This window comes from Ictidomys tridecemlineatus, chromosome 11, assembly GCF_052094955.1.
Source record: "Ictidomys tridecemlineatus isolate mIctTri1 chromosome 11, mIctTri1.hap1, whole genome shotgun sequence".
Lineage (NCBI taxonomy): Eukaryota > Metazoa > Chordata > Mammalia > Rodentia > Sciuridae > Ictidomys > Ictidomys tridecemlineatus.
Genome location: NC_135487.1, coordinates 2,510,664 through 2,520,841, shown reverse-complemented (window position 1 = coordinate 2,520,841; position 10,178 = coordinate 2,510,664). Strand labels below are relative to the sequence as shown.

Here is a 10,178-nt window from a genome sequence, read left to right as displayed (position 1 = left end):
GAGAGACTGCGTCGTGAAGGGCTTGATGGCAGAGTGTGTCCCAGGCAAGGAAACGCCATCGCCAGACGGAACGCTCTGGAATCCGGCAGGTTGGGGGGGGGGGGCCCAGGAGGGGCCTGGTGTCGACAGGCAACAAAACACAGAGTGAGCCGGGTGGGTGAGGGGCGCTGCTTCTGATTTTATTTTTGTGATTCAGGCCCAGAGTCTACAGACTGGAACACGGATTTCATCTCAGAATGAATTTGTGGAACATCTGCTGGAGTTTCCGTCTGTTAGGGCTGACACGGAGCGGGCAGGGGGCACAAAGCACACGGCAGAGCGTCGCGTGGAGGGCCAGGAAAGAGTCTTCTAACTTTCAAAGCTTTGATGTATTGTCATATTCAAGAATTAATTATAGCCGAAGGCCACTGGAATGGGGGGGACAAAGCAGCACTGGGAGAGCCGCACATCTGGGGAGATGCTGCTCCTTGTGCCCGGGAAAGCTTCCCTGACCCAACTTCCCTGGCTCCTGAGCTACGGCAAATGTCCCTGCCTCCAGGCCGAGTCTCCTGGGGCCAGAGAATCGTCACCATTCACATGTCTTTCCCTGTGGGTCCTAGGGAGAAAAGCGCCTTCTGTACAGCGGGCATCTGTGGCTGCAGCTTTCAAATGAAGATGCACGACTGGTGGTGTCTGGCCCCTGCCCAAGGTCACCTCTGCTGCTCATTATGTGCTCAACAAGATCCTGGTCCAGGCAGCGAGAAATGGCCAAGGAGGGTGAGGCCCGGAAAAGCTCGGGAAGAGAGGCGTCCGGATGCTTCTGCCTCTCCTGAAACCACCATCACCTCAGCCCCGGGCGCTGCCATCTTCCCACCAGCAGGGGCTTGGGCGGGGGGAGCAGGCCAGGCCACCGAGGAGCCACCTCCCACCTCACAGGGGCTCAGAGACGGCTGGCACGGCCCCCACAGAGCTGTGGTCAAGTTCATGTCCAGGTTCCCTGTAGCAGGTGCATCTGTGCAGGTTCATGGTCCCCGTCACACAGCACCCTGGGGACATCCGGAAAACATGGGGACTATCGGCACTTGGGGATGTCGTTGTCTTAAAGAATTTGAGACCCAGGTGCCACCTTGTTTAGGTGCCTCGGAGGAGTCCAGCAGGAGGAGCCATATGAGTGGGGCTGGAGTCACCTTGGGATCCCCGGGAGGACAGCGGATGTGGATGGGCAGGGGTGGGGCCAGGGAGGAAGGCCACCGAGGACAGAGGCAGAGACTGTGAGACGAGTTAAACCAAACAGGCTTTGCAGATGTGGCGGGAACCCAGCGCTGGGCAGCCAGGGAGTTGGAGGGGCAGTTTGGTCATGAACCTGGGATGGGGGGCAGTAAAGGAAGCTTTGATCTGGCGTGTGGGGAACCCTAGGAAATCTGGGTGGGCCCAGATGCAACCAGTTGCAGCCCGTTGACTGGGAGGAGATGGCACATTCAATCCCCCCTGGACGGGGCCAAAAGCTGGGAAGCCAGGTTCTCAGTCCTGCCACTCAGTGTTCCTGTGGAGTCCTGGAACAGGATGGAGAGCAGCACCCAGTGTCTCCCAGGTGAGCTAAGAGCAGGGTGGGTGGGGGAGGAAGGCAGCGCGGCTGGGAGGGGAGAGGGCAGGTCTCAGATCTGCGTCTGGCCAGGACCAGGCCTGGCCCTCCCGGGCCATGTGTCCCTCCTAAGGGTAAGCAGCTGCCTGCACGGCTCACCTTTCCCTACCTCTCCTCTCCTGCCGCCCAGACCTCCCCTCCCGGCCCTGGGCTTCTCAGAGGGCCAGGCTTTGCCAGGACACTTCAGAATTCTCAGAGCCCACTCAGGGCAGGGCCCCCAGGCCTCCAGCCTTGGGGATGTTTTTCAGCCTCTGGGAAATGAGGGAGAAAGGGAAGCAAAGAGTCCAATTTCTCTGAACCCTTTAGACACGCCCAAAATTCACGGCACTCACAGCGGGTCTAGTGCCCTGTTCACAGGAGACTCCAGACTCCCGAGGGCCAGGGTGGGAGGCCTGGGAGCCTAATTTGAGCCACAATAGTCCCTGCTCCAGAACGAGGGAGCAGGGTCAGTTTATGTCCATAAATGGATGCAAGCAGCAGGATTCCCACCCCCACGGCCTCTTTCCTGAGCATTGAGTGAAGTCAAGAAAGTCACTAAAATGTCACCAACGACCTTCTTCCCCCCCAAAACTTCTGAGTTACTCTGCATGCAGTTGAGCATGGACCAAACCTCCTTAGGATTCTGTTTAACCGCCTAATCGCTGGTGTGCAGAGAGCCCAGTCTAGCAAGAATCCTGTGAGCGCAGTTTAATTTCACGCTGATGTCCTCTCACATCCAGTGATGCCACACCCTGCCCTTGGGCTACTCGTCCCCTCCCAGAGGTGCCTGCTGAGTCCTGCCCCCCCTCCCACAGTCCTGTCCCATGGTCCTTCAGACTGTCAAACTCTACCGAGCGTCCCTTAAACTCCACGTCTGTAATGTCCACATGGGGCAGCAGGAGACAGCTGATTATGAAAGTCACTGCCAAGTGCACGGGTGAGTGCTGGGTTGTAAGCTGGACAGTCGCCGGGGAGGAGCGCAACAGCCCTGGGTTCTCACGTGGGCACATCTGCCAGCAAGGGCAGGCCAGGGACGGGGGACGAGAGTGCCAGGGACACAGAGGTCTGCACAGCCCCTGCTTGCTGGTGTCACCGACACACAAGCGGAACGCAGCCGCGTCAACCGCCCTCCCTCAGCCTCCAAAGATCCCGAGTGAGCTCCCTCAGGGCGCAGGGGCGGCCAAGGAGCCTGAATTAGAAACCCGGTTCCAGGAGCCAGCAAGGTACACCAGTCTAGAACAAGTGTCTGCTTGACTTGAACCACTAAACAGCGGCACATCTGATAATTATTTTCTAATGATATGTCTTTAGACCTATCTTCCCACACAACAATTAGCTCTGGCATGTTTAAAACCCTGGGAGAGTATTTTGAGACATAAAGGACCAGAAGGCAAGTCAACAAGAATAAATTTGTAAAAGGATCAGGAGTTGTAGCCCAGGAGCACCCACCACGGCAGCATAAAACCCTGGATTTGTGCATGTTTGGGGGGTCACAAGATACACTGAACAGCAGGTAAGGTTAGAGCTATACTGTGTGCATCCGCCTGCTACAAAGTAACCTTAAAAATGTGGGCAAGGTGATGTAAATGCTCAGAAATACTCTTGTGTTCTGTTCTCTTTCTGGATTTTTCTCCTGCTTACAGCATTTATTCCTTGCAAAGTATGCAACACCACGCATGTGAATTAGCAACACAAAAGAGAAGTTGGCTTAGCCTTTAGGTCTCTATTAGGAAAACCCTGGGTTCAATTTAGCCTATTGCCCAGAGAAAAATTTTTCCAGACTCTAGTTGTATATGTCATTTCTCTTTATAAATATGCGTTTGCATAGGAAGCAATCCTTTGTAAGTTGTTTGTGCAAGAAAATGAATTGGTGCTTTTTTATTTCAATGTAAATAAAATGAGCTGTAATAACCCCCAATTAGCACATTAAAATAAGTTGAAGATTTGTTTTATCATCTCATTGTAGAGGAAAAAAAGGCAGCAACGAGAGCCTCATATTAGTGACAAAAACAGAACCAGTTGTTTGCCTTCAAGAGCAGAGAAAATCTAATTTAAAACTCTCTGCGAATCTTTGATAATTAATTTCACACCAAACACGCCATTAGAAGGTCTATAAAACATCTGATCATTTACAGAAAAACCAAACCAATGATTTTCCCCAAAACAAGAATGTCGACAATAAAAATTTAATATGCGTAATGAGATTAGGAGGGGAACAAAGCCAAATCAAAAGTTTTGACCTGGCTTTTTTCCCTCAAAGGTGGTGACTTCCGGTGTGGCCTTGAACTTGATAAGGGAAGGGGCTGATCGTGACCTTTTAAGTGGCCAAAGTGACTGAAAGTCTAGGAATGGTCAGAAAGCTAGGTGGGCATGGGGTGGGGCCGTGCATGTGTTTGATCATGTGTTGCGCCGTGTGTGGTGTGGCCGTGCTTGGGCATGTGCATGAAGAGCACGCAGAGTTTGCGTGGGGCCGGTGTGTGCTTGCACACGTGTGTGTGAGGCTGTGTCTGTGGTGAGGTGCTTGGAGAAAGGAATAAGGAGGGGTGAGTTAGGTCCTGTTTGCATAGGAACTAGAGCTAGCAACTTCTCTGTGGGTACTTGCTAAATTAGTTATTAATTACTGATTAACTAATTATTATTAGCTATTAGTCTCTGATCTTTATTAGACTAGTCCTAGATGACAGGCGCTTTTCATAACATCCTGGGGTCATAACATTCACCACACCTGGGTAGATCCTCCTGCCACACAGTGTGGGTGGGTGGGTGGGTGCGGCAGGCGCTCCAGGGCGTGAGCTGCATGGTCATGTCCAGGGTGAAGTGGAGGACTTCTCAGGTTTACTTAAGACTGAAATGCTGCAAAAATTGCCCCATGGACTTTCCCTGCTTAGCTACAGCCACCATGAAACCCTCGGCCAGGGTCCCAGCCTCCGCTGTGTTCTGCGGGGAATGACCAGCAGGTGGGCTGCCCACCTGAGATGCCTCCTTACCTGCCTGAGTCCAAGCAGAAGTGCCTGGTCCCCTTGCTGGTGCCAAGTGTCCTTGCTGGACAGTGCTGTCCTTGCACGTCTTTCCTGGAATGAGCCACCTCTATGGGCAAACAGGAGCCCTGGCTGAAAACCAACACAGGGTCAGTGCACGGCCGCTTCCTGGCTGTCCCTCCTGGGCAGAGCTCTCTGGCTTTCACCTGTGCCAGGGTGCTGGCTGGCAAGGCCCTGCCCTGCAGAGAGGTCACTGGAGCCCCAGGGAACGGGGAGTCCAAGGTCAAGCCTTAGCGTGGCAGGATGTAGGGCAAGCCGGGGACGTGGGGGGAAAGACAGATGGACGGGAGCTTCGCGACGCCCCTTAGCAGGACCAGCCGTGACTATCTGTTGGTAGTTTTGTTTTGTCTTGTACCAGTTAAAGACGAGAATTCCTAGGAGAGCGAGCGCTGGTCGAGCCTGGGCCCTGGGTCCTGCCTTCGCTGCGGGAGCATCCTCCCCAGGGCAAACACGGGGTTGGCCTTCACCCTTATTGCTGCCCGAGCCTCCTCCAGGACACCGATGCTGTCACTGTAGAGGATCCGCCCCGGGGAGTGGGTGCCCAGGGCTGCCTTCCTTGACCCAGAGGGCCTCCTCCCTGCGGAAACGCCTCCACCCGCCTCGTCCTGCTGCTGCCGCCTCGCCCTCCTGAGTTGGGCTGTCCTTCCGACCCCACTGTCTCCCCACCTCTGCTATCCCCGACCCTGTCCCCTGGCAGCGTCTGACCTACCCTGTGTCTCCCTCTATTTTGTCCCAGGACAGGCTCAAGCCACACTGGATCCACCTCTCACCCCAAACCCTACAGTTGGTGCCCAGCAAGCTCCAAAGAAAATCTCGGACTCACGGTGCCAGCAAAGCTGCCGGGCTTCCTGCCCCACCCTGCCCTGCCCTGGGCGGTCCTGCTGCCTGGGCTGCCTCGGTCAGCCCGTCCTCCTGGGGCACGTCCTTCCACCTGGCCCTGCCCCGGGCACCCTTCTCAGCCCTCATCACGGCTTTGGCTTCCCTGGTGGTCACTGCTCCCCTCTCCCTTCCTCACCTCCGCCGATGATGTCCCCACCTCACTCATTGCTGTCCCTTGAGAAGTCACCTCTGTGCAGGAGGGAGCTCTGCTAGGTGCCATGTCTCGCTCTGCCCTCAACACTTGGAATAATCCCTGCCGTGTGGTCAGTGCCCGCTGGTGCCCACTGATGGATGAAGAGACTTGTGGGAGACTGCCTTGGCGTGCCCGGCACCCGTGAGCACCGCGGGTGCTGGTTCGTTCACCTGCGTTTTGATTTAGTAAACAAGGGAAAGGCGATTGGTGATTCTCATCCTCTGTTTTAAAAATCTGAATGCATTTGAAAGGAGTGCTCTGCCGCGTGCGGCTGGCCAGCATTAGATCTTCCTCCAGCGACGTTCCACGGGAGTCAGGCCAGACTATCAGGTGGCCACTGAACAAGAAAATGAAAACCCGGAATAGGGCAAAAGTCACCCCGCCGTCCCTCCAGGGCCCGCGTGCTCTGGATGCGTATTGAGCCTCGCCGTGCCGAGTTTCCGCTGAGCGCTTTGTGTGTATTAAATTGCTAATTCTCACGGTCATGGTGTTAGTTTTCTACAGCTGCTGGAATCAATGACCACAAACTTGGTGGCTTAAATGTGCAAATTCATTCTCCTCTTTCTGGAAGCCAGAAGCCAGAACCCCCGTGTGGTGGTGGGGCAGGGGCGGGGCGGGGGCCGCGTTTTGCCTGTCTGGGGAGGACTTCCTGCCTCTCCTGTGTTGGTGGCTGCCAGTGTCCTGGGCTCCTGGCTGCATCCCTGCATCTCTGTCTTCACGGCCACCCTCCATCTAGGTTTCCTACAAGGACAATGTCCCTGGATCAGGGCCATCTGGAGGTCCTAAACTCACTGACTTTTGCAAAGACCATTTTCCTACCTGGAGTCACACTCAGAGTTTTGACATGGACACCTCTGGGTGCATTTCAGGTTCTCCATGACGCGCCATGCCGCAGTCCCTACCACGTCCTGCACAGGTCAGCAGCAGGACGGGACTGGGGAAGGGGAGCAGCCCAAGGCCGACCTCCAGCCAGCACAGAGGGAGCCTGGGCCTGGCTCCAACCGCCTGCTGTCCCCAGCACACCACAGACCCGGAACCAGGCCCTCCTCCACTCTCCAGGGCCAGCGTGAGTCTCATCTGCTGCCGACGGCATCGAATGTCACCAAAGGATCTGTAGAGCTCAGCAGCCAGCCAGGGATGGGCCTGGTAGGTCTGAGGAGCCGAGAGCCCAGGGGGCGGCCCCGAGTGGGCCTGTCCATTCTCCCCCCTCCCCGGGCCGTCCCGATGGAGATCACACCCACCCAGGCGGGGAGCACAGGGGAAGCCCTGGCCACAGAGACAGCCGAGCGCGGGCAGCACTCTCCCTCTCGGGCTCCGTGGTGGGGCACTGGCCTGCACCCAGGGGACCCTGGGTCCACCCCCAGCGCCGCAAAAGAATGAAAACAAAGGCTCTTTCTGTCTGCGGCTAGAGGCACCACACCCACCCCATGCATCTGGACTCACGCTGGCTCCTGATCGGAGGCTGCCAAGTGGAGGCCACGCCGGGAAGGCCGGAAGCAGCCGCTATGGCCCTGGCATCTGGTCTTGTCCGTCAACAACACAGTGCTGTTTAACACAGGGCGACTGCGGGTCACCACCAGTGTCGAGGGCTCTTGTGAAGGCCGTCTTATTTTAGAACTGGAAAGGATGTGGACACCACCAAGTTCAAGGCCCTCATTTAGAAGCCGGCCATTCAAGGCCCAGTGCTCCCGAGAGACCTCGCCCGGGGCACAGAGTCACTCATCCAGCTGGCAGCTCAGTGTCCACTGAGTGACCCGCTGGCACTGCTCGCTTCCTGCCCAGGCTACATCCTGCACAGGGACGGGGACATTTCTTCCCAGCAGAGGGGACGGCTCCTGGTGGGGACCGGATGAGGCGCTTCTCTAGCAAACGCACCAGGTTTGGGCTCTCCTCTTGACCTGTGCCACTCGGAGCCTGGGGCTCTCGTGGTCCCCGACTGCAGCCCTGACATTTCCCCCCCCCCCCGCAGTCTTCCAAGGACACCGTGGTTTTAAGGATCCGGCCTCTGTCTGGAGGCTGTCTGCAGGAAACGGAACCCCTCTGCACCCACACAAGCAGACGGACACTGCCCTGGGGAGTCTGTGGTGCACCTCCTTCCTGACTCTGGGGAGGGGCCGCCTCAGAAAGGCCGGTGGTTTCAGCAAGAAAGAGGACATCTGTCCACCCAGGACACCTGTGAGGAGGTGCTGAGGAGCAGAGTGTGCAGGGGTGGGGTTCGGGGGTTTCTGGGGGAGCTGGTGATGAGCAGGGCCTGGGGGAACTTGCAGGAATGACTTAGACACTGGAGAATGGGAGCTCGTGGTGCAGGACAGCAGTAGAATCCAGGAGTGGAAAGGCCCGTGCGTATGAGTGCCCTGCGGCTGCGACAGATCACACCCTGAGGGCAGGGAGCCACGCTGTGCACTGGCCCTGCCAGACCCAAAGCAGGCCCTTCTCAGGGCCACTCCCTCCAGAGGCTCCAGAGGAGCGGTCCTTGCTGACTCGTTCCAGCCTCTGGGGGCAGCCAGGGTCCCCTGACTGTGACCACCTCACTCCCACCTCCACCCGGTGGTCACTCCTGCCCTCCTTGTAGGAGGACATGTGTGATGGCCTTTGTGTTGCCCACAGGGTCCCGGATGATCTCCACATCTCAAGACCTTCAGCTTGACCACATCTGCCAAGACTCTGTCTCCGAGTCACAACATTCTCCAGTTCCAGGAATCAGGTCTGGATTGATGTCCTGGGCCATTGCTCAGCACCGAGGGAGGGGACTCTGGGCGCTGGGTTCTGGGGGGTCTGGTCTGCCCCACTAAGAACATGGGATGTGGGCCTCATTCCTGAACCCTTCCTGAGCAGCCACCCAACCTGCCCCAGCACGCAAACCCCCAGGGCCAGGTGGAACACCACCGCCCTGGGCCTGCCCGTGTGTGCCGTCCACTCCGCCACGTGCGGTCCAGTCAGTCACCTCCAAGTCACCTCTGAGGACAGAAAAGACATCTTTCTCCCGGGACGTTTTTGAATCCAAAGGTTATTTTCCTGCAGCCACCGCAGTCTTAGCGAGCTGCACGGGGTGGCTCTGGGCTGGGGCCGGCTGGCGGGAGCCCCAGGCTCACTGCTGGCTGGTGAGGGGCTCACCTGGCGAGTCACCGCAGCCTCTCTGTTGAGCCCTCTGGCAGAACACTGTGTCCTCAGGCTTTTTCTCTGTCTACCCTGGGACGGGCCAGCTGCAGGTTTGAGCCTGGGCCAGGGCCTTGACCATCCCCGGTGCTAATAAAGCTGTTCAGAGAGTTGTTCCAAGCCCTGCCGAGACACCATTCCAGAGTCCTGCCCTTCCCTGAGCTAAGCACCTCAGACCCACATAAACCCCAGCCCAAACCCTGGTCCCCAATGGACCTGGGCCCAATGTGTCTCTCTTGCTGTCCATCCGGAGGCCGTGGCCCTCCTCTTGCAGGTTTGGGCTGACCGTCCCCTGTGCTTCTCCCTATTGCAAGCCCCGCTGGCCCGTCCCCTGCAGGGAGAGTGCCTTCTGCTGTGTTGGCAGTGATTCCAGCCACGGGCCCCGCCAGGCCAACCTCGGTGCAAGTCCTCGTGACCCCACTGAGTGCACACGCCCATCCTGTGTGTGGTGACCCTGTCCCCAGTCCTACAGGGCAAGCCAAGGAGGCCCCAGAAGCCCACCCACCCACTGGCTGCGTGGGTAGAAGCAGCAGCCGAGCCAGGCAGCCTGTCCCTGGTTGCTTGCTTAGCCCCCGCCTCCTGTAGCCTCACAGATTCATCCCGACCCAGCGACACGGGGCGCTAAGATTGTGACCACCCCGGGGCGTAAAGAGGCCAGCCCACGCGGATCCCCTAGCAGCCCCACACTGAGCCTGCTCATTGAAAACTGATGGCATCACCAGTTCACCTAGTGACGCTGAGGGCTTTGGTCTCCACCGGGACAGCCGCCCCACTCCGGTAGCTGGTGTCTGCCCAGGGACGAATAGGCAGGTGTACCGAGAAGGACATGTCCTGAGCGTCCCCCTTCCCCACGGTGGGCCTTTGATCTCAGGCCCTTCCCACCTGCCATCATGACCCTTCGTGGGTCTCTGTCCCCTGAGTTCAGTCGAGGAAGCTGCGATGACAAGGAAGAGTTCTGCACTTGGGTTCCTGGGCTCCTCCCAGGATACGAAGAAGGGTCTTCGGGCTGGGAAATTTGAATAAAGAGATGTTCTCCTTCTAATTTAATTGCATCTCTGCCGGTAATTCAGAAACCATCATGGGCACATACATTTCTGAAAGGCTTTTCAAAGAATTTAAGCCCACCATTTAAAATTCTCATTATGCTAGGAAATAGTCCCTTTGGGGCCCAACGGTTTTCTCTTTGGTTGCACAATCCCTCGAGGTACAGATTTCAATTTAGAGCTTTCCACTTGGAAACCGGGGCGCGCAGCCGCGCAGGTGGCTCCCCCCTGCACCGGGCACGCTCGCCTTACAGGTCCACGAGCCAGAG

The 10,178-nt window shown here is 57.3% G+C and overlaps 1 long non-coding RNA gene across 1 annotated transcript; it reads left to right on the top strand.

The window, feature by feature from the left end:
- The first annotated feature begins 7,258 nt into the window (after nucleotides 1-7,258).
- Nucleotides 7,259-9,908, top strand: LOC120890891 (uncharacterized). The gene is made up of 3 exons (XR_013428357.1): nucleotides 7,259-7,893; nucleotides 8,318-8,414; nucleotides 9,452-9,908. It is a non-coding gene; the product is annotated as an uncharacterized LOC120890891 (long non-coding RNA).
- The last annotated feature ends 270 nt before the right edge of the window (nucleotides 9,909-10,178 follow it).